Source organism: Thermobia domestica, chromosome 17 (genome assembly GCF_964235325.1).
Source record: "Thermobia domestica chromosome 17, izTheDome1.hap1.1, whole genome shotgun sequence".
In the NCBI taxonomy this organism is placed as follows: domain Eukaryota; kingdom Metazoa; phylum Arthropoda; class Insecta; order Zygentoma; family Lepismatidae; genus Thermobia; species Thermobia domestica.
In genome coordinates this window covers 157825973-157850013 of record NC_137470.1, presented here as the reverse complement: position 1 = coordinate 157850013, position 24041 = coordinate 157825973, and the positions used below count along the sequence as shown (strand labels likewise).

At 36.6% G+C, this 24041-nt stretch overlaps 1 protein-coding gene across 1 annotated transcript in view; it reads right to left on the bottom strand.

Moving 5' to 3' along the window:
* The window catches only part of LOC145674439 (chaoptin-like), a 382085-nt gene that overhangs the window by 267613 nt on the left and 90431 nt on the right, over positions 1-24041 (bottom strand). Inside the window, exon 2 of the mRNA XM_081744498.1 lies at positions 18843-18905. The gene's annotated coding sequence lies outside the window, so the exon portion shown is untranslated. The remainder of the gene's footprint in view (positions 1-18842; positions 18906-24041) is intronic.

Sequence of the window (24041 nt, the reverse complement as noted above, 5' to 3'; positions counted from 1 at the left end):
TTTTGAAAGCTTACAATCGTTTCTTCATCATTTTCCGTAATGTCCATGTTTCTGACCTTTACAGCACAATACTCTACACGAAGCACGTTATGTTTTTTTTTTTTCTCAACTCTTTGTCCAAGGTCCCACAAAATAATAATTTCTTTCATCTAAAGATTTCTTTCGCCATTGCTATTCTACATTTATTTCGCGTTAACATTTTATATAATTACTAATAATATTACCCAGGTATCAAAAAGTAGTGGCCTATTCTATTTCTTCTCTTCTACTTCCATATTTAACATCGACCCCTTGATTCCACTCACTATGGCTTTTGTCTTTCTAATATTTAGTTTCATCCCATATTATTCACAGCATTTCCTCTGGTTTTCTAACATCTTGCTGATTTTCTCTTCAGATTCTGCCATAAGCGTCTTATCTCTGTGAATCGTATACATCTAATCATTTTACCTCCTATTGAAACGCCCACCGTCTTCGTTATGTAGGCTCCCTTTCACTATCTCCTCTAGATATATATTAAATAATATACGCAAGAGAAAGCATCCCCCTCGATCTTCCCTCCGTCATTTACTCCCCTATTCTAACACTTACTTGTTTGTCCATATATAAGTTTTTTTTTATTAATCTTGGATCTTTTCATTCCAACTTTTTTTTTTTTTAAGAATTTCCAACGACAATTCCCAATTCACACGATCGTATAAGTAGACGTAATTTGTGCACCAATGTTAGGATACTTCACACAAACGATATACAAAAGATGACACTATCAATCAATAGATTGCATTGACCTGAACGAAATGATAGATTTGATGGATAATTCCGATGGGTAATTTTCTAGGAGACTGAAGAAGGTCAATACTTATGGAGCTGAAATATATATATATATATATTGCCCTATTGCAAACAGTAGGTTTATTCTGCTGAATGACACTGCTAGCTGATAGAGTGCATATATGCAAGGTCTGTCCCCAGAACATTACGCCCATTTTTATTTTAAGAAATTTATTGAACCGATTCGTACAATTACTATATATTCTTCGAAATATTATACATCCCTCCTGCTTCAACACACTTGTTCCAACGCGATTTCCATGCTTTATATGCGTCCTGGAAGTCCATCACAGGGATGTCCTTTAGTAACCTCGTCGTAGCCGTCTTGATGTTCTCCATGGTCCCCAAAAGCTGTTCTTTGATGGATTTTTTAATCTGCGGGAACAAAACGAAGTCAGGAAGGAACAAATCAGGACTGTAAGGCGAGTGGGGAGCGTTGAGAGGAAACAAAATTTTATCACGTCTCGCTGCTCGAGCTTTTTTTTTCCTCTTTCTTTTCTTGATTTCGACTAGCACTCACACAAGGATTCACTGAGACAGACACTGTGACTCTCCAGGAGGTTGGAGCCGACTGGCACTGGTCGCGCTGTGTTTCCAAGACTCCATCCACCCTTCCGTGCAAGCGGCAACGCTGTGCGACGGATAGTCGCGGCAGAAGAAAATGGGGCGAATTAATTTCGGGACAGACCCTGTATTTGTTGTTTTCTTCTTGTGAACGAAACATTAAAATTAAAGTAATGGCCGTTATCAGGAACATCATTTGCAGAGGGCTGAGGTGTAATTATCCGGCTCCATGGGCTTGAAACTTGTACGCTTTTTAATAAACTATATGCTAAAACAGTGTGTACGGATGAAAATAAATACCAATAAGAAATTTGAATTACTCGAGAACCAATAGTGACAAAATCGCCCGGTTTTGTCTTACGAAAAGAGAAAGGAACATAATTTTATACTCAGCAGACAGTTGAACGCAACAGAACCTTACGCATGCGCATTGTTCTTGAGCAAAGTGACGTCTTTTACTGTTCGTTAGAATGTGGAGTGCTGTTTCTGGCTCGCAAAAGTTAAGTCCTCTGTAACTGTACAGAGAAGATTTAGACAACAATATGGACATGAAAAACCAGACCGTCATAATATTATTAGCACAAAGAATTGCTTTAAACTGGCTCTGTGTTGAGGAAGAAATGCAGTGAGGGAAATATCGTGAATAAAGAAGAAGTGAAAACGGAGACCCCATTCAATGGCCTCCGAGATCGCCCGACTTGACTCTTGAACTTTTTTCTTTGAAGGTTCGTGAAGACTTGTCTGCCAGACCCAAGTCCAAGATTTTGGAGTTTAAGAGAAAGAATTATCTATGACTGTGGATCCGTGACACCGCAAATGTTACGCAACTCCTGAAGAGATGTTGGGTACTGCATTGATGTTTGCCGATCAAAAAAGAGGCACATGTGGAGGTGTACTAAGGTGAGATGAGTGATCTCTCGTACTGGGTAAAAAATTATGTTCTTTCCTCTTTCCAGAGAACAAAACGGGATGATTCTATCACTATTGGTTCCCGAGTTATTCAAATTTGATTTTTGCGTATTTTCATCTAGACACACTGTACACTAATAAAAATAAACGAGGAATACTTATGTCGGGGGGCAATCATCCTTTCCTTAACAAAACCTGAAATGATGATACTGACAGTTATATGTTTGAATCATTGTATTTGTCACGCATGTATATATACTGTGTACATAAAAAAGAACCAGTTGAGAATGCTCCAAGAGCATTGCCTGAACGAACTTAAAAGAATGGAGAGATGGAGCGGGAAGGATAACTGTCATTGTTCCTAGAAGTAGAAGTAAATCTTTTTACCCGCACCTTCTTCTCTTGCATGCAAAAAATAGCAAAATATCATCTCCCTATGACGTACAGTTCTCGAGGTATGGCTGCTTATATCTAGAAATTCGAACTTTTTGGCCAATATCAGGGGAACGGTGGCCAGTTGGCCAGTAGACAGTTAATCAGTGGACACTGGTTACTATTTGGCACCAAAATATTCAACATCCTCTTAGGTATTGATCAACACCAAAATGATCTCTATGTGACTTACGGTTCCCGAGCTATTTCTCGTTAAATATCTAGAAATTGGCCATTTTTTGGCCAATATCACAGAAACGGTAAGTCAAAGAGAGATTATATTTGTGTTAATCAATACCTAAGAGGATGGTGAACATTTTGGTACTGATATTAATTGATGGCTACTCGCCAACTGGCCATTGGCCAAACCAATGGCCAGTTGGACAGTGGCCACTGGTTACTATTTGGTACGAAAATATTTACCATCCTTTTACATATTGATCAACACCAATATGATCCCTCTATGACTGACGGTTCCCAAGATGTAGCTCCTGAAATCTCTGGAAATCGGTCATATTTTGGCCAATATGTCGGGAACGATAAGAATGACGCAAAAAATTTAATCACTTTCTCTGATAGTTTCTGATGCTCTATCGAATGCAGGGTTCAAAATTGAAAAAATCAAATAACAGACAGACAGACGGATAGACACACAGACATAAAGAATTCAGTAACGAACATTTTAAGTTCGTTGAAAATTAGTATATTTTAAAGTGAATGAAACAACGAACATCGAGCACCTCATTTATGGATTAACTCTTAGAGCATCATGCAATAAAAATATCAAAGAAATATTGTTTGTAGCTTGCATGATCGTGCTGTGGTACTAAGCATTTCTTTCGTTTCTGGGAAATGCGGAAGAATACATCGGCAGAGATTTCTTGTTCTGAATGTATGTAATTATCTTTTTTTTTCATCCAAATTAAAGCACCTTTACTGTTTCCCACGACCAAATGAACAACAATACTATTCCATATCTCTGCGATATATTTTTTTTAAAGTATAGAGACAGAATGAAAGGGAAAATCCTTGGAAACCTTCCACAAGGGTTCCTGATTTCCCTTTCTCTCTCTCTCTCTCTTTCGAAGGCGCACGTGAACCTAAGAGACCTCTGCTGGCCGGCTGGTCTTTTTCTTTCATACGAAAATCACGCAAACTCCACACTATCGACGACAGGTTGATGAATCCTCTAAGATTCTCACAATTGAACAGCCTTCAACACACACACACACACACAAACACGCACCTAAACACACACACACACTTTGCCGCAATTAATTTTGGCTGCATCTTGTGTGTTGCACGGGAAGTATCTCCAAGATTAATCGCAGCTTAAGAGCAAGTTCGAAATTGTTAATAACGTTATGAAAATTAAAAAAAAAAAAAAAAAGTTGCAGAGATATCTTTTCGTGAATATAAAGCATATTTTAAGTTAAAATTACCAACAATAGAAATGTAGAAATCTACCATTTATCTCTATATAATATGATGCAGGATCCATATTTTTTTTCTCGATAATAGAAGCAGTATTTCTCTGAGTAATTATATCAAATTACCGAAAACAAAAATACTGTATGTACTATTTTCCGTTCCACGCCAAGAAAACAAGCAATATAACTGTTCAAGTAAATTTGTGAGTAACAATCTGAAACGGAACCGTACCCAGAAACGGCATAGTAACCAGCACCATCCTCTGATATTTTAATCAATATCTTCTGAACATGTGAGACATATTTATTGTGCAGAATGGACAGAGGGTTAAGTTACCTTAATTTTGAACGCTATACGCCAATGAAGAGAACGATCATCATACTTTTTCTGCTGAATGGTTGCGAAACATGGCAGCTTACTTTACGGGAAGAAAGCAGACTGAAAGTGTTTGAGAATGAAATTCTGAGACGAATATTCGGATCCAAGACGAAGAGAACGGGGAATGGTGGACACTTCATAACGAGGAACTGCATAATTTTATACTGTTTACCAAACATTGTTAGGTCCATCAAATCTAAGAGGTTCAGATGGGCAGGTTATGTAGAAAGATTGGAAGGAAGTAGGAACGCTTTCAAAGTTTTGATTGCAAATCCAATCGGAAAACGATCATTAGAAAGATGTAGGCGCAGATGGGAGGACGATATTAAGACGGAAACCCCAGAAATAGGAATAGAAAATAGCAACTAGATCTAGTTGACTAAGGACAGAAATCAAGGGAGAACTTTCGTGAACGCGGCAATGAGCCTCCAGGTTCTATAAGCCATAGAGTTATTATTATTATTATTATTATTATTATTATTATTATTATTATTATTATTATTATTATTATTATTATTATTATTATTATTATTATTATTAGCGTTACAGAGTTCACGCATAATTGGATATTTTTAACGAGAACCTAACAGCCACTGCGTCACTGCGTTTGAAATTGTCACATACATCGTCCCTCTGTAATGTATATATTTCATTGGATACTTTTGATACAGTGAGAAGTAAAGAAAGTCGCAGATACGTTTCTAATTGTGACTTTAAAAATTCAGAAACAGAAAAGATTCATTGAATTCAAATCGATGTCACAACTATTGTAGTAAGCTCAAGTGACTAAACCAAATGCTTTAGACAAATCACAATATATCGCATTCAACTGGCTATTATTATATGCAGATTTTAAATAATGACTAACCCTTCGCTTTCCAATTTTAAATCTCCCAGTAAATGCAAAGATTCCAGATCATTTCATGAATTGACAATTACTGCGCGCATTGGTTTCCTTAAAACACTTTTACTTTGCCATGTGTGTGCATATTTCTAACGAAACAAAACAAAAATGTATTAATGCACACCATGATGAAGAGTTTGAGGTAGTATCTTTTACAGTGTCAGTGTCCAATTATATTAGAAGAACAGTGAAAGAATCGTTCCTTGGCGAGAACCAGACATTCGTCGCCCATTTTTGCTGTGCCGTGGGTTGTGAACTACCCTATCCCTACCATCCGGAACCTGCCCCACTTTCAGTTTAGCTCACTATATTTTTATCGTCACTTATCATCTATGAAAAATCGCATTAGCAATTTCTTCTCTGTTACAGACGCATGCAAAGATCCGAAAGTGTAAGAAGAAATGTAGCAGTGTTCCCAACCTATATGTGAATGAATATTATACAACTACACAGATTTTTTTTAAAAAAAAGTATGTGATTTACATAGAAACGTAGGTTTCATGCGTAAATCCTGTAGTTTTTGCACTTAAAAGTTCGACTATATGCAACAAACGCATAACTGAAAACGTATGTTTTTTATAATACTATCTGTATAAGCGTTCAATCTATACGTATTTTCCGTACGAAAGAAGGAACTATATATATATAGGCGATCAGGATCTCACATACACACTGATATATATAACATATAGCTGGCGTATAAACACACGTATACATATGCAAATACGGAAGAATGTTAGGTGTCAGAGATCCTGAAGCTGCATGATGTAACATGTAAGCGAAAAAAAAGCATTACGTATGTAGCATATGAATAGCATATGCTCTGTACCGATTTCCGTAGTAAATATAAGGATTCCGTATATTTGTACAATATACCGCTGTCCGGATGACGAATTTTTCTCAGTGTAAAAGAAATGAATCATCCAATTCTAAAATGCGCTACATTCATGTGCGGATATATAAGTCCAATTCTAAAATACGCTACATTCATGTGCGGATATATAAGTCCAATTCTAAAATGCGCTACATTCATGTGCGGATATATAAGTCCAATTCTAAAATGCGCTACATTCATGTGCGAATATATAAGTCCAATTCTAAAATGCGCTACATTCATGTGCGGATATATAAGTCCAATTCTAGAATGCGCTACATTCATGTGCGGATATATAAGTCCAATTCTAAAATGCGCTACATTCATGTGCGGATATATAAGTCCAATTCTAAAATGCGCTACATTCATGTGCGGATATATAAGTCAAATTCTAAAATGCGCTACATTCATGTGTGGATATATAAGTCCAATTCTAAAATGCGCTACATTCGTGTGCGGATATATAAGTCAAATTCTAAAATGCGCTACATTCATGTGCGGATATATAAGTCCAATTCTAAAATGCGCTACATTCATGTGCGGATATATAAGTCACGTATCTTTTGTTTAACTTTTCTTTATACGGATATAACCCCATTTACAAAGGAAATGAAATCTTCGAGTTTTACGTCCCACGGTTATGCCGGTTAGACTACAAGGGACGATAAAGAGAGTGGGAGGAAACGGGAGAACCCCGAGAAAACCCACGCACACGGTGTTTGTCCACCACAAAGTTCACTTGGCGGGGGCTGGGATCGAACCCGGGGCCCCAAGCACCAGAGGTGAACGCTCTACCATTGAGCCACCGCGCTCCCCATTTACAAAGGGTTAAAGATATTGCTAATATTTGGGAAACACAAACTATAAGACAGAAGTCTATGCTGAACAGAACTAATATAATTCCAAGTAAATTTTGAAAGTTTATTTTTTTTAAATTAGATGTTTTGCACCCATACCCAGAGAATTTAAGACTGAATCACACGAGTATAGAGAAATTCGAATTTGAATATGAGTTGTATTCCAGTTTCTAGAAAGAAATGCAATATAAGTCATGATATCATCTGTTAAATATATATATATAAACAGAAGCATACGGAGAACATAAGAAGTCATATGCAGGAAACGTGAGCTAATATTGTCTTCCTCAGGAGTTTTCTCTGTGGCAGTAGTGAAAAGAGCAGAACATGAACTTCTAACGCAGTAAAGAGGAATCATACTTCAGGGAATAAGGATGCTGGTAGTGAAGTATTGATTAAACGGAAGGGAAGGGAAAAAAGTACTGAAAATGTAAGTTCCTACATTATCCTCGGATTTGCCATACTCCGTAGTAGCGTCAATTACCTGCTTCGCTAGGTTAAATTTTTAAAAAAAAGTAGTAATATGTTTCGTTAGTCAGTCACTTTTTACTATTACTAAAACGCTGTCTTGTATCGGTCATTTTCGATCATTTTTATATATCTTCCCCTCTTTCAAATTGTGGGGCTGAATTTGGATTTAAATGGCATCGAAAGTGTCACTGTTCATCTCATTGACCCCAAAAACTATGGATTCGTCATTTTCGAACATACCCGTCATTTTCGATCGTTTTTAAATATCTCACCCTCCTTCTCCCCTAAGTTGCACCGTCAAAGTGAAGTGACAAAATTAATCCCAGGGCTGAACCTGATCTATGTTGAAAATTTGATCGAGATCGGTAGGACGGTTCAAGAGTTATTAAGTTACATACGTAGTCACTTTCATTTGTATTTATACAGAGTAGCTGAACCTAGCTATCTACACAGCGCATCATTCATATATGAGCATCGAATTTCCTTGTCGTTCCTCACAACATCTGTACACGTCCCTTTACAGACACAAGTGAAAGACGTACTGATAAAAATCGGCAAGGAGTACTACATAAAATGGATATTTTTTCAATATCTCGCACCGTTTACAAGATTTGAGCCTACTTTCTGTTAGAGTTTCTAATTCATGTATAATCAGTGTTTTCTTTCTTCTTGCATGCAGTATGTAATAAACAAATGCATTACATACACAATTAATTATAAATTCAATGAGATGTGGTGTTCATTGGGCAAAATATCCCAAATAATAAAGATTCATCTTAGACTGGAGAAATAGTTATCCTTCGTTTTTCATTATCATTTGGCCATGAAACAAACTTCTGAAAGACATACAACTCCTGTATACAACTATGTTGTGTTTGAATGTATAACTAATAGGATATGCTATTTTTTTTAATTTCAGCACTTCCATTGTACCCCTAAAAATGTAATAAAGAAATAAGGACCATGCAATTTAAAATAAAAAATATTCAATTAGAAGTAAACAATCTACACAAAATTTGGAATCGACCAGCGAAAATGGCACGCTTCTAGCACTTGTGGTTTTCAAGATCTCATTGTCGAAAGGATTGGAGACAAACGTATAAACCTAGCATTTTAATATATAGACTAGCTGAACCTGCGGTCTCTACACAGCGCATTATTCACATATAAGCATGCATCTCCTTATTCCTCACAATATCTGTACATGTTCCTTTACAGACACAAGTGAAAGACGTCTTAGACTGGAGAAATAGTTATCCTTCGTTTTTCATTATCATTTGGACATAAAACAAACGCTTGAGAGATATACAACCCCTGTATACAACTGTATGGTGTTGGAAAGTATAACTCGTAGGATATGATGTTTTTGTTTTTAATTTCAACATTTCTAGTGTACCCCTAAAAAATGTAATAAAGAAATAATGGCCATGATTTTTTTAAAAAATATTCAATTAGCTCTGGACAATCCACTCAAAATTTGGAATCGATCAGTGAAAACGGCTTGTTTCTAGCACTTGCAGTTTTCGAGATCTCATTGTCATAAGGATTGGAGACAAACACATAAACCTAGCATTTTAATATATATATATATATATATATATATATATATATATATATATATATATATAGATAGATAGATAGATAGATAGATAGATAAACTACTTGCAAAATGTGTATCGTTTGTAATTGATATTTTATGAAAGGCTTAAATAATATCGAATTATTTGTGATTAATTCACTAACAAAGTCTACTTGCTTATAATTCAAGACTGGACCCTATAAAAAAGGAAAAAAAATGCATATACACATATGCAAATGTTCTTTTTTTTTACATTAGTGCACACTAAAGGTGTTTCTGCAAATATGTGAAGTACCGGTAACTAATTATTTCAATATTCTTAACGTCCTTAATCGGTAGTGTCGTGTATACAGTATATGTTCTTTAAGAAATCAGTTTCCTGCCGTCATTAATGGAAACGAACTAACCTCTCCCCATCTTAGTGATCCAAGATAATTTCGCTAAAAATTTGGCAGGTAGATATTAGACATGAAATAAGCGAATATGTGTTTCTTTTTTATGCGGAGAAACGATTCTTTGGCGGCAAAAGTTATTACCAGAAAATTTGAAAATCGGCCCCAAGAGCACAAGAAGAATTAGGCTTGCACCGAAGTGAATGGAGCTACCCACAAGTAGAGAAGTTGAAAAATAACGGACCATATATTTCGCATTTTCCTTGACAAAACAACTAAACGGCGTGACAAACATCTTGGCATTTGAAGGCGACGCTCCAAGTTCCCTTTAATTGCTGCTAGCAAATGAGAGTCCAACGGTATTGCCACGTTTATTTTGTACACATCCACGTCTATCCCCTGCCACCTGATAGCGCTGTATTTCCTCTGCTTAGTCATAGCCACACCCCTTTACCACTTGGCAACGTCGCGTCAGAGCTTGCGTTTTATTCGTTGAGCTGAAAAGCCAAGATGTTTGTCACAGGCTTTAGGTGGGGCAGGGGCCACTCTAAACTTATGATTACGAAATGTCAAAATTGCTAATGGAGGTAGTCGAGAAATACCTGAAGTACAAATACAGGATCCTGTAGATTTTTTTTTTTTTTTAAATTCAAGTACGATTACATATAACATCGTGCAACAAACTTAAAACTGAAAACGTACGGTTTACAATACTTTCCGTATAAGTGTTCCATTTATACATACTTTCCGTATTACTGTATATAGGGGGTCAGGATCCCATATACAGATGGACGTCGCATGTAATATATGCAAGACTGTTAAAAGTCAGACATCCTGCAGCGGCACGAAGTAAGATCCAATCGGGAAAAAGGCAGTAAGTACGTAGCATGTGGATAATGTACTCTCCGTGCAGATTTCCGTAGTAAACAAACGGATTCCGTATATTTATGTAATATGTTAATGTCCGGATAACGGATTTTTCTCAGTTTACATTTCATTTATATTCTATGGCATTGTTTTTTTTCAGTGTCCATTTTCTTTAATGTTTATTGTAGCTCACACTGTGCGTATCAGGTCTGTGAACAAAAACGAGACGATAATTTTGAAACACCCACTCAATAACTAGACTTTGAGCTCTAGGAAAGATAGAAGAAAGAAAAAAATTGGCTTGATCTGCTCGTAAAGATAAGTAAAATATCTCCGTTGTGGTGTTTCCTGGTCTTTGACTTTATATTCAGGGAACGTATCCTTCAGGAAGAATATGAGAACGCGACGGGTTTTCCAGAGACCGAACCGATTAATTTTTAACGTCACTGCAGTAGGCTTGCGAAGAAGAGGGGAAAAAGCAAAGCATTGTATTCTTACCAGCTACATTTTCTGTATTTAAATACATGTTTCATGAGTTCTTTTGTTTACGTTCATTCGTAAATGTTCTAGAAGAACGCGAAGGGAAAGAACACATAAAAAATATGAACATATGTACGAGTAAAAATGTATTACGTTATCGTCCAGTGTCAATTTACTCTTTTACCTGTAGAGAAAATGACAATAATTTGTGTACAATGACCACTTGTACACACGCACGCTCTTGTGTAGTTCACTGAACAGGGTTCTTGTTTCAGAACGAAGAAACCTAGGTTTGATCCCTGATCGGAGCACGCAGGAAGTCCGTAAATTCCTGCAGGAAACTTAAAGTCGTAACTTAAAATTTATTAAGATCATTAACAAAGTTTTGCCTGCACTTACACTGAGGTTCAAAGCTTTCTTCTTCCTGCTTGTTAACCCTTGTGTATTACCGTGAAAAATATAGCATGAGTGCAGTTTGTGAAGTAACGTAACGCAAGTAACGCGTTACTTTTTGAGTAACATTTCCTAGTAACGCGTTAAATTTTTTCCAAAGTAACTGTAACGGTAACGCGTTACATTTTTTTAAGTAACGTACCTAGCTTGCGTTACTTTTTCGCGTTACATTTCGGATGAGTAACTACAATATATGTATATTTCTTTTTCGGAAACAAATGTTTCTTTCCTGTAAGTGAATTTCTCAGAATGGAACAATGGAGCATGAACGATGTCAGTGACCGACAATTCCTGCACTGTTCGCCTTTTCCCGTTTCGCCTTATGACGTCTAGCGATGAAATTAGCATGTAAAACCTGTTATCACTTTTCATCTTAATGCAAGGTGGAAGGGGAAATCTCGATGTGCATTTTCCCGTTTCGCCTTAGGAACTTTACGTTGGTAGGCTTGCAAATACATTCATAGATACAATTTGATTTGTTTATTTACATAACAAAATATAGTGCTACTTGCTGCTTTTGGAAGATGAGGACAGCCTCAGGGATATCACGTGTACTGATTGCAAGCACCTGGAAGATTTTGTCTTAGATTTTGACAGCTCCAAATCAATACATTCAGGGAGTGAACTACGAGTGCAATGGTATTGGTATCTATTTTACTTTGAATGGTGTTGTTTCTATAAAGATGGAGAACGAAAATATTTTATTGTTCAAACATTTGAAAGAATACTTTTTATTAAAAGCTGAAGATGATGGTGAACAGCAGTGGCGTATTTAGGAGTGGGGCATCCGGGCTTAAGCCCCCCTCGAAATCTTACTTACTATAGTAAAGTATATAAAATATCTTGCAGAATTTTCACATTTTCAGGCAAAGCCCCTCCGAAACAAAATCGTAAGTACGCCACTGCTGAACAGAATTTAAAAGTAAAGTGGTGCCCCGGCGGGAAATATTTATCAACAATTAGGGTGCCATAATGAACGACATTCAGTAAGGGTTTAATATGAATAAACGGTGATCTGATGAGCAGGCCTACTTTATTGATGTAATGTTGATGGTATGTAATATTAGGGTTCTTTTAGATCCCTATCCTAAAGTCTCGTTGATTATAGAGTTTGGAACTACTAGCTTTAAAAAGCATGTATCGATTTTAGAGTTATTGGCAATTTTGATTCGCCCCCAGTTCATGTGTTCTCATTTCGTCAGTTGTAGTGTAATGTTTCCCTATATTCTGTATTTTTAATTTTACATAGCAACATTGTTATTATTATATAATTAGTTTAGCAGAATAATAATAAGTAGGGCCCGGATAATTATGTACTAAAAACAATGAAAATATGTACATATATATGCACATAAAATCTCAAAAATATGTAATAAAACCCTTCGAAAAGAGCAAAATATGTAAAATGAAAATACCAGCATTTTCTATTACGTTTTCTACATTTAATGTGGTAAATTTATTCAATTACAATGTTCACTACCTGTTACTTTTCCAGCATGATCTCGCAACACTAAGAAACAGAATGAGTTTCAAATTTTCAGTCAGAAAACTTATCTTGTTATCGCGTATAAAAGAGTTTCTATGCACTAAATGGTCGTTTTACTCCACACAAAGTCTTGCTGCATATTTATACTTTTCAGGAATCATCCAAAGATCGTTCAACTGTACATTACGGAAGAATTCTAGAACACTGGCCACCTACCTGTACAAGGATACTAACCTAACCTAACATAGCCTAACCTCTCTAATTAATCTTAATTAACCTTATTTAGGAAAGAATTTTTACGAAAACTTTGTGTCATTGTACTTCTAATGGGCGTCCAGCGTTATAGGACCTTCCCGTACCTTACACACTCAAAACATTTTAGTAAAAAATATCATGAAGAACAAAACATTCTCAATTAGTCTTTTCACTATTTCAAGAGACGATCTCAGTAACAGTAAGGAACGACAATATGTTTCAAATTTTCAAACACAAAACCTCTCCTTTTATCACGCAACAGAGCTTTGTATTGACTAAACGATCGTTCAACATCACACGAAGTAATTGGTGCATACTTAAACTTGCACAAATCAGAAGGTGTGTATTCAATAGCCACGACATCGGATTTAGCTTCACTTAACACTCCACTAATAGCACAGATTGTCTTATAGCCTGGATTTTTCTCCAAAACGAAAGCCACCTTCTTATTCACTGCATCCCCAACCGATCCTTTTACACCTACCAGAGAAACAACTGTTGAGCGAACAATTTCAAGATTGTCTGAAAGGCTAGATGATGATTTCTCCAAGGATTCAATAGTACTACTGAGACACGAAAAGTTGCTCTGAATGTAGGCAATATTATGCTTCAACTTCCCGTCATCAAACATTTGTTTCGCTATTTCTATGGAAGATGCATCTTCAGAATCAAAATGTTTTAACCCCTAACTTGTTTCACTGCATCAAAGTTCGTAGCATAGTAACACACAGCATCAATCCAGCTTCCCCACCTCGTTAGTACCGGCTGAGGAGGAAGAGGTAGTTCAGGGAACAGTTCTTTAAATTTCTCAACTCTACTGGGAGCCTTCAAAAATACCTTCTTTGTATTTGAAATTAATGCATCCAGATGTGAAAATCTAGAACGAACAAATTCTGCAACACGATGAAATGCGTGGGCAAGACAAGTTAGATGTAACAGCTTCGGATACAATACTTGCAAAGCTTCTGCGGCTTTGCACATGTACGGTGCTGCATCAGTCTCTAGAAGGAAGACATTGTTATGCTTGATACCATCAGGCCACATAAGTCCCATAGCATCATTAAGGAGTTTTGCAATGGCTTGATGGTTGCATCGCGGCAACAAATCACTAGTTAACAGAATAGGCTTGCTGACTTCATTATCTTTCAACAAACCTATTACAACATTACCAACATGTAGCCCCTCTACATCAGTTGTTTCGTCATTTGACAACCAAATAGGACCATCACCGATTTCCCCACGAATAGAGTTCATTGTTTCCACATAAATCAGGCACGTAATGCTTTCTGATTGTAGATTCATCTGGAACCGTTTCGTGTGTGTTTTGTTGCAGAAATTCACGAAGTACTGTATTGTTTAGTTTCAAAATAGGGATATCAGCACATACCATAGCACGGCACAGATCACTTGAAAACTGAGACTTCCGTGGCCCTGGACTACTTTGAGCTTGAGATTCAGTTACTAGCAACTGCTTTTGTGGTTTAGGTTTTGAAGCTCGGGTCTGATGGCGTGATGTGGATATGTGTTGCACAACTTGGGAACGTTGAGCGCATGAGACACCCTTCTCACAAACCTGGCAATAAAGCACTTTTCCATCAGTGGAAAAATGCTAAAATTCTTCCGTGAAATGCTTAAGTCTTATTGACAACGGGGTTTTGTCCTTTGGCATCTTGGAAACAGAATTTGCTGACAGCACAGGAGATTAAATATTTGATAAAATAGCTCACACTTTCCCTACAGCATGCGTTGTGACGGCAGGCGCTTCACTTTTGTCAATCAAGAGTTCAGTGTTACTAATTGCGTGAATGCAAACTTCCCCATCTGATTTAATATTTTTCGAAGAAGGAAAATATTAGTGGAGCGAGTTTGCGACAACAACACGATAGGCAATCGTAAAACCGCGTCGCGATAGTAATTCAATTGAATTATTAATCTCACGTAAGGATGTGAGCGCTACTACCGCGACCGAGAGTGTACGATTGCTAATCAAACACGGTTGTGTCCAACTCTCCCTACCAATCCGCCAAACTACGCTTCAATACTATTTTAAAAAGGTGTAACGCAGTGAAACAATAAATAAATAAATAATAAAAATTAAAAATAAAGCAACCACTTTAAATTCAAAGAGAGGTGGTGTTTTCTTCTTTTCAAAGTCTATTGTTGAACAGTTTTTGTATGAAAAATCCCTATAAAACATGAAAATATCAAGAAATATGTAAAATTATGTGCTCATGACTAAAATATGTAATTATATGTACATAAGTGTAAAATATGTAAATATATGTACTTTCAAATGGGTGTTTTTAGGCACTATGGGTCGCAAATGACATTATTACACTGATTTGGTATAAAAATATAACCCCTACAAAAATATGTAATTAAATAATTATCCGGGCCCTAATAATAAGCAACCATTTTTTCTAACGCATATTGATGGGCACGAGTCAAGCTAAAACTCGACTCGAATCGAAGTCGAGTTTCGAGTCGAGTCAAAAGTAATATTCTCGAGTCGAGTTCCGAACCGATTCACTGTTTTTGGCGTCGTGTTTCGAGTCGAGTCGAGTTTGATAAGTGGTTCGCTCGTTTTAACTCGTTTTGAAATCATGGGCTGATTACACTGGAAAGCAAAAGCCATGAGAAATGTAAGCTAAGCAGTAATATGGAATACTTTTAGTGTTGCTCACGTGAGGGGACACTGCTCGCATCTCGTCTCGTCTCGATAGCGAGACTACAAGATATTTTTTATAACAATATTAGCTCGGCTCGGCTTAACTAAGCCAATTTCTCGAGCCGGCTCGCTTGGGGTGAACCATCGGCTTGAGCTGGATTGGTTGGGATAAGCCATCTGCTTGGTTCGACTCAACTGAGCGAAGGGCTCTAGCCGACTCGGTTGGGTGAGTTGTTGGCTCAGCTCACTTCTCGGTTTGAGTCGATAGTGAATGAGCTGTGAGCCGATCTGCTCGAGTCGTTGAGTCTTATGCTCAGTTTACATTAGTAGTCTGGAATTGAAAATATGTTCTACGCTACCTACTGGGTTTATTAGAATTGATTTTGGGTTAATACGTCCAATGAACACTACCGAAGTTTTAACGGAACCACGCGGAAACAAAGCATGTGTGTAAAACTTTTGACATTATCCTGGATGTGTCTCGGAAAGCTATAGTTATACTGGAAATTGAGTATGCAATAAGTTTTGAAAATGATTTAAATATTTCAAACGTCGTCTATATATTCGAATAGTCCTGAAATATATATATAAACATTATTTCTATATTACTGTTGGATTTCTGGAAAATGAACTTTAATGCCAGGTTCTTTTCTTAGTACTTTTAAATTCTACATTTTTATCTTTTCTTCCTTTTCTTTTTCTTCTTTTCTCCCATTCTCTCTCTCTCTCTCTCTCTCTGCCTCATTTCTGAATCTCTGTGTAATATACATCCATTGGTTTCAAGTTTTCATTGTGTTTAAGTTCCTCCCTACATCAACTTACGAATTTAGTTTCGTCTCGGTTTTATTGTTTCATATAATCGATAGTATGTAGTTTGAAATTAGAATTGCGCTCATGTTATTAGCTGATTTTAATATGGGAGAGAAGAAAGTAGGAGAGAGAGGGGGCTCTTTTACTGGGCACAATTATGTGATAAGAAGGTGTATATTGGGATGTCTAGCTGCACGGCGTTAGCAGTCACAATTTTTTAGATGCGGAGTGTACCTGAAGTGGAAAAATCCTGCTCAAATTGGGAAAAAGATATTTTTTGTCAGGAAAAAATTTTTTTTTTTTTGGAAATTTGTTCCTCCAGGTACATGCTAGCGCTACGTGAGTGGCACAATTTGAAACCTTGCTTCATTAGAAACAAAACGAGGTAAAAACCATGATCCTATAGTGAACACTCTTTAGCGCTAAAGCTTATTGAATAACAGTACATTAGTAACTATTACAGAAAAATGGGGAAGGAAATTTAGGAAATCAGCTCTAGCAATAAGACTAATTACTCTAGGATTATGATTTGCACCCAATTTTGTTTGTAATAAAGCTGCATCTCCATTCGTACCACTTGAATGCCCCTATTATGTACCTGAGGTAAGGACGTCCCACCCAAACTGTATAATGAATTAGCGGGAAATTCAAATTTTCAAAAATTCCCTTTATCGGAAATTTATCTTCTCATAATCTTGCACCTCCTAAAATTGCTATCACAAGCAGCCCTAATATTCCCTTACATATAATTCAACCTTCGTTGTTCATGACAGCGCAACTCCAGTATTACCGTTGGAAATGTTGCATCATTACAAACAAAAGGAGGTACAAACCATAATTCTATGTTAGGTAGGGAGAACACTATAGCTACTTTACTAAACACATTACATAGAAACGTGTAATAGGGGGAAAAATCCTTTTTTTTTTTTTTTTTTTGGAAAAATCTCTATTCACCCTACGATCATGGTTCATATCTCGTTTTGTTTGGAATGATGCTAGGTTTTAAACGGTACCACTCACATCTCCTTATCATCTGCCTGAGGAGAAAAAGGAAAAAACTTCTTGAAAAATTATCTTTTTCCAATTTGGGCGGGATATTTTCGCATCTGAAACATAATAAAGAAATTTGAGTGGTACAGTTGGAAACATTCCTTCATTACAAGCACAAAGAAGTGCGGACCATGATCCTAGGATTAGTAGCGATGTGCCAGAACTATTTTTTTTTAAAGAGCTCTAAAATTAACCCTTTTCCTTTTTTCTTCGCCCATGCTTGTGACGTCACTGCACCTAGGCATCACACGCGTGACTGCAAATTGCCGGTGAAACATATTTGCTGATGCTTCCCCGTTTGAATAAATGCAAAAATACCCGCTGTGGAAAGCTTTGCTAGATATTTATGAAGCAAATTCCGAAGATCGTCACCATGGTACACATCTCTACTAAAAGTCTCCAAAGGGTTAACCCTAATAAAGTATAATAATAATAATAATAATAATAATAATAATAATAATAATAATAATAATAATAATAATAATAATAATAATAATTCTATTATGTCATCAGTACCAGGTCATTCCCTACTAACTCAGAAACTTTCATGTTGTGTAGTTGTCGTTTTCACAAAATGCATTATTCTTTGTAATATTATATTTGTTCCTTCGTCCGATTCGTCTTTAATCTTTCCTTCTACCACATCCTTTATAAGAAAATTGCGTCTCAAATCATGTTTCTAATTAGTTTCTGATATGATAAAGCGCCAACAAATGGAAATTAATATTTATTGATTCTACAATTGAGCGACTCGGATGAAAACAACGCTCTATAACATTTTCTAAGTTTCGAGTAAACTTGAAAAGACAGTTCAAAATTTCTATATAATACAATGTAGTTACAGATACAAAACAACCCTTTCTGCCATCTACAGGTACATTTCCGAAACTAGACTACCTACATACTGTTCTGTAGTTCAACCCCAACCCATTTCACCTCATAGTTTAATTGCACCGGAAGAGACGCTTAGCATTGTCTATTCCGGAGTCGCTCAATTATATTGAAAGTCATGAGCATAGTACAGCAACGGGCAGCCACATACAGCGCTTGTGCATTACACATACGATTTTTCTAAAAGCTGGTAACTCTCTTCAACATTTAATTATCCTAACATGTATTCATGTTACGTAAATTTTACATGTTGAACTTACCTTTATATTAGTCCTGTAGTTAAGGAAGTCCTCAGATTAGCCGAAAATTTGAATTCTACATTCCTGCAACGAGAAATGTTATATATTCGGTCATATTATTATTATTATTATTATTATTATTATTATTATTATTATTATTATTATTATTATTATTATTATTATTTTGAAGAAATATCTAATTAGGCCTATATTTTAATTCATAAATAGAAAGTATCTACATGTAACGATATTTAGCATATATATAAAAAACGACATGTGTAATCAATATTTGTTTTCCATGTGAACTCCTTTAGTGCAGCTCCTTCGTGGCTAAGCAGAGCGCACGCACAGTTGACGTGGGAGACCCGAGTTTGATTTCCGGCGCGAGCTCATGTGGTATATATGTATTTAAAATAAAGTTTAAATATTTGATTACCGAAGCAACGAATGCGTTGTTTTTGTTAATCACAGCCTTCTCTTACATATGTTTAGTATTAATTTTATTAGTTTACACGTTCAACATATAGCTAATGATAATAAGATGATAGAGCAGAGATTTTATTGAGTTGAGTTGAGTTTGAGTGTAACGCTACTTTCAGCAGCGAGGCTATATAAGACTGGACCTACTGACTAACGTGGAATCCGAAACACACGAGCTCCCGCCGAGAATCGAACCCGGATCTCCAACGCACAGATATTTTGTTGTTCATGTCAACAATATATTGTTGTTGTGTTCATTAACCACAAGTCAACATGTGTAGTATTATTATATTTCACAATAAAATAATTTCGGGAGGGAAGTTACTACTTGATTTTCCTGCCATTGAACCAAAGCCCTTTTATTTCATATTATTTCTAACTAGCGTCAATTAGGCGACTAGCTGAGTTAAAATTGAAAAAAAAATGTAATATGTTCCGTTAGTCAGTCATTTTTTACTATTGCTGAAGGGCTCTCCGATATCGGTCATTTTCTATCATTTTTATATATCTTCCTCAAGTTGCAAGCTGAATTTGGATTTAAAAAGGGTCGGAGGTGTTACTGTTCATCTCAGTAACCCCGAAAACTATGGATTTGGTACTAAACGGCGTGTCAAACATCTTGGCATTTGAAGGCGGCGCTCCAAGTTCCTTTTAAATGCTGCTAGCAAATGAGAGGCCAGCGGTGTTGCCACGTTTATTTTGCACACATCCACGTCTATCCCCTGTCACCTGATCGTGCTGTAGTTTGTCTGCTTACCCATAGCTACACCCCTTTACCACTTGGCAACGTCACGCCAGAGCTTGCGTTTTATTCGTTTAGCTGAAATGCCAAGATGTTTATCAGAGGCCTTAATATAGGCCATTTTGATCATTTTTATATATCCTCCCTCCCCCTCCCCTAAAAATTGCAGTCAAAGTGAAATGATAAATCCATCTTAGGTCCGGACCTCATCTATGTTGAACAGTTTATCGAGATTGGTCTGGTGGTTCAAGAGTTATTAAATCACAAACATAGTCACTTTAATGTTATGTATAAGCAATGAAATTAAATTAAATCTAAGTACTACGTCCCATGGTTATGCTCTCTAGCAGTGTTTCTTCCAGATATTTTTTTTGGGGGGGTACTGTCCTCCCCGGAGCTCTCAGAGTGCTCCCCGGAGGAGATCAAGATAATGTGGCTACAATATAAAAATAAATAGAATAGTACCGTGTGACAGTAATATGTGCCCCTTCGAATGCTAAGTGTTCCCCTCCTCGGAACATTTTTTTAAAAAAGAAACATTGCTGGCTAAGCTAAATGAGACTGTGATGATGAAGAATGAACAAAATGGTGGAATGAGGAAAATGTGAAGAAACGGGAGAATCCGAGAAAACCTCCATACGGCGCAAGCTGGAATCGAACCAATGACCTCATGTACATGAAGTGAACGCTCTACCACTGAACCACCGCTGCCCCTATATAGATTGCAGTGTGATATGGGCTACCGGTGATGGGATTTACATAGTCGACTGCCTAAATGACATTGTTTGTATATGTTGTGCATTTATTTGATGTTTCATATTTTTCATTGAAACATAATTTTCTTGCAAAGGTAAGAAAAGGGAACAAGGAAACATACTTTCCTCGTCACCTATGTCGCAATAATCAACATTTGCCTCATTTTCTGTTTCCACGGAAACTTCATTTTGTCCTAAAACCTGTGCGATTTAGGTAACTCTCTCTCCTGATCTGAGAAAATAAGAGAGAAATGCAATGAAGAAAGGGAGGGAGAAGGTGAGGGAGGAGATTAAGTGTTGGCAGTATACGTGTTGCCATAGACACACGTTGTGTCCATTCGAAACCATCGGCTAAACTATCGAATTTCTTGTTTGTCTGTCAACCCTGTTTTTTTCATTAACGTCAGGTGACTTGTCAGCTCTTTGTTCTCCCAATAGGATTTAATAAACTTGAACAGAAAACTCTGCCGCCAAATAGGATTCAACTAGATATGCAAGAATGGCGTGGTCAATGAAAATTCGACCCATGACCGACTGACCCACAACTCACCAGGACCCACGACCCATCGTGACCCACTTTGACTAACAACCGACCATGACCCACTCTGACCTACCACCCACAAAATCCATCGTCATCAACTGTGGCCCATGATTCACGTCGTCCTCTCCACTGACTAAAGAGTTTACACTTGTATTTTTTTTAAAAAGGCTGTGAAATTATCACTAATCGGAGTTTGAGTTTCTACGGTCAACCGCTCAAGCACCGCTATATCACAATACCGGTGGATCTGACCTTTGCGATATAAAATGGTAACATGTTTATCATGGGTTATGTTACGCTGAATTTCAACTTAATTATCATATATAATTATTTCCTTGTTAAATTACAGATACCTTTCAGTGGAAAATATGGTGAAATTTGAAAGTTTCATATCAAGGTAAAGTAGCCCAGCGTAAACGAAAGAAAGTGTAAAATTCGACTGTCTCGAAAGCCAAGTAGTAAAAAATTACAAATATCAATACTTAAAGTGACTGTTTTCTTTATTTAGATATATGCTCTTAAGTAAGTAAATAGAAACAAATGAAAAAGGGAGAAAATGAAGGCCTTGAAAGTAAAACGTAGATAAATTCACCAGTGTTCGGAAGATGCTGTCTACAATGCACTGAGCAGAGTGGGTGACAGTAGGTCACAGTGGTTCACGGTGGGTGGTGGGTTGCAGAGCGTGACGTCCTGTTGACCCACAACCCACTGACTCACTCACAAAACTTGACCCTCGCCCCACTGACCCACTCACAAATCCTGACACTCGATCCACTGACCCACTGCATCTATCCTTACAGCATGTTGAACTTTCATAACAATTTCGGTTCAACTTCCTAATATACCATAAGCTTGACTTGGTTTATATTTCAATATCTAACCAATTTGTTTCTGAGAAACATCAACTAAATATAAGATCAAAAGGTTGTTACTTTGTTATGTTAAAGACATGTATAGGTTAGATTCTTTTATTGTTCAAGTGCAAGAGAATAAACTTCACATTTCTAGAACATAACAATGCCACGATTCGCAAATAGACCTCTTGTACAACATCTGAAAGTTGATTTTCTTCCTTTGCTCAAACCGCATCTCTCTTAAAACAGATCGAAATTTCCAAGGAGCAAGAAAACCTCTGAATAAAGAGTCCAAAGGGTTTTTTGTTGTTTCTTGAAACTAGGGTAAAAAGGCAGGAAACAAGCCCATAGGGAGAATCCCGGCTCAGGGGCTATCTCAGGAAGAAGCGGGAGTCAAAGGAATCATGGGAAGGAAATGAAAGAATAGGAAGAAGTGCAGAAAGTAGGTAAAGAATATCCCCATGCACAAATGAATAGAAGAAAAAAAGAAAGGTAGAGCAAAATGAGGAAAAGTATAACGAAGAAAGATATTTAGCCTCCAAGGCGCAAAAAAAAAGTATATAATGAAGTTTGCTCGTTAAGCCTAAGATTACAACATAAAAAGATAAAGCAAACATTTTTAAATATTCAATCTTTTGTTCTGCCGTAGAAAACTTGAATATGTATAGAGGGAGAAATTAAATTTGTTTATATGGCCTAATGACTTAATTAGATTGTACAAATAGTAGAAAAAAACATGTAACTCCTTCTTTCAACTGCATTCAGAAAGCCAACTAATCACTAAATTTATCTGAAATTTAACCAGTTCGTTCAATAAAAGTACCTAATAACATCAGACACGTAGCAGATACACTTTCTGCGTTAAAAAAGTCACTAATACAATACTACCGTCAATTACCCGTTTCGGTAAGTTAAAATAAAAAAAAAATAATGATATGTTCCGTTAGTCACTTTTTTACTGTTACTGAAGCGTTCTCCGTTATCGGTCATTTTCGATCACTTTTATATATTATCACATCCCCCTTCCCCAAGTTGCAAGGCCGAAATTAGATTTAAAGTGAATCGTAAGTGTCACTGTTAATCGATCCCGGAGACTATGGATTCTGCACTAATATCGGTCATTTTCAGTCATTGTTAAATGTCCCCATTCCCCCAAGCTGCTGGACTGAATTTGGATCTAAACGGCATCGGAAGTGTCAGTCTTAATCTCAGCGAGTCCTGAAACTATGGATTTGACACCAAAATCGGTCATGTTCGATCATTTATATATCTCCCCACCTAAGTTGCACCTTCAAAGTAAAATAATAATAATAATAATAATAATAATAATAATAATAATAATAATAATAATAATACATTCCAGGCCTAAACCTCATCTAAGTTGAAAACTTGATCAATATCGTTCGGGTGGATCAAGAGTTGTTAAGTCACAAATATAGCCACTTTCATTTTTATTTACATAGACTGGAAGACGCTAACTAACGTATTTTCCTAAGTATAAGTTCTGTCTTCATTTCTTACACGCATTTTTAGAAGCTAAACCGCTCCTAATTATGAATATTTCCAGGGAAATGTGGCTGTGTGTGTGTATATATATAAGCCGCGCCTGTAATTCTTACATCCATTTTCAAAATTAATGATCGCGTGTATAAGTTGTATTTTAACCCTTAACGGTTCACTGCCTTTTCTGTCTGCTTCCGGAACTGCTTGTAAAACAACAACATATCCACAGACTACTTCCCTCGTAAAATCCACCAGAGTTGTCACCAGGCGGTAATAGTTGCTCTAACAACAACGAGTAATACCTGAAAATAATATTCTTCAAACGCAATCGGCAAGATCAAAAAA